Source organism: Schistocerca nitens, chromosome 2 (genome assembly GCF_023898315.1).
Source record: "Schistocerca nitens isolate TAMUIC-IGC-003100 chromosome 2, iqSchNite1.1, whole genome shotgun sequence".
NCBI lineage: Eukaryota > Metazoa > Arthropoda > Insecta > Orthoptera > Acrididae > Schistocerca > Schistocerca nitens.
Genome location: NC_064615.1, coordinates 839851884 through 839853494, shown reverse-complemented (window position 1 = coordinate 839853494; position 1611 = coordinate 839851884). Strand labels below are relative to the sequence as shown.

General features: G+C 43.8%; 1 pseudogene; it reads left to right on the top strand.

Moving 5' to 3' along the window:
- The first annotated feature begins 1282 nt into the window (after positions 1–1282).
- On the top strand, positions 1283–1400 carry LOC126237854 (5S ribosomal RNA; annotated as a pseudogene).
- The last annotated feature ends 211 nt before the right edge of the window (positions 1401–1611 follow it).

Genomic DNA, 1611 nt, shown 5'->3' with positions numbered 1-1611 from the left:
GACACTGAACTCGCAATCGGGAGGGCGACGGTTCAAACCCGCGTCCGACCATCCTGATTTTGGTTTTCCGTGATTTCCCTAAATCGCTTCAGGCAAATGCCGGGATGGTTCCTTTGAAAGCGCACTGCTGACTTCCTTCCCCATCCTTCCCTAATCCGATAAGATCGACGACCGCGCTGGTTGGTCCCCTCCCGCAAATCAACCAACCATCCAACCAACCGTCCATGTTACACCTCGATACACGGCTACAATCCGGGCAAATGCTTTCAGAAAAGACTTCCTTGCACTTAAATCTGTATTCGATGTTAACAAATTTCTCTTCTTTAGAAATGTTTTTCTCGTTCAGCCTTCATCAGTATTTTGCTGTCCCAATAGCAAAACTAATCTACTACATTAAGTGTCTGGATTCCTAATCTAATTCCCTTAGCATCACCTGATTTGATTCGACTACATTCCATTATCCTCGTTTTGCTTTTGTAGATGTTCATCTTATATCCTCCTTTCAAGACACTGTTCATTCTGGTCAACTGGTCTGTCAAGCCCTTTGTTGTCTCTAACAGAATGACACTGTCATCGGCAAAACTTCAAGTTTTGATTTATTTTCCCTGAACTTGCAATTCCTACTAAAAACTCTTCTTTGGTTCCCTTTACTATTTGTTCAATGTACAGATAGAATAACATCGGGGATAGGCTACTCACTTCTCAACCACTGCTTCACTTTAATTTCCTCGATTCTTATTACTCTCGTCCGATTTCAGTGCAAGTTGAAAATAGCCTTTCGCTCCCTGTATTTTACTCCTGCTACCTTCCGAATTTCGAAGACAGCATCGCAGCCAACATTGTCTAAAGCTTGCTCTAAGGGTACAAATGCTTAAACGTAGGTTTGCCTTTTCTTAACCAGCCTTATAAGATACGTCATGAGGTCACTATTGCCTCGGGTGTTCCAACTTTTCTCCGAGGTCGGCTTCTAACAATTTTTCCGTTCTTCTGTAAAGAATTCGTGTTAGTATTTTGCAACCATGGCTTATTAAACTGATAGTTCGGTAATTTACTAATCTGACAGCAACTGCTTTCATTGGAATTGCAATTATTACATTCTCCCTGAAGTCTGAGGATATTTCGCCTGTCTCATCCATGTTATACATCAGATGGAAGGGTTTTGACACGTTTATGAAATATTTAAAATTAGGAAAAGTTATGCTTATAAAACACCAATAAAATGAACAATATGTGATCAGTAACAATTATCAGCGGATAATTTAGGCTACTATATAAATAAATCGGCAACGGCGTTGCCACAGTGGATACACCGGTTCCCGTAAGATCATCGCAGTTAAGCGCTGTCGGGCGTGGTCGGCACTTGGATGGGTGACCATCTAGGCCGCCATGCGCTGTTGCCATTTTTCGGGGTGCACTCAGCCTCGTGATGCCAACTGATCAGCTACTCGACCGAATAGGAGCGGCTTCGGTCAAGAATACCATCATAACGACCAGGAGAGCGCTGTGCTGACCCCACGCCCCTCCTATCCGCATCTTCCACTGAGGATGACACGGCGGTCGGATGGTCCCGGTAGGCCACTCGTGGCCTAAAGACGGAGTGCTTTTTTATAT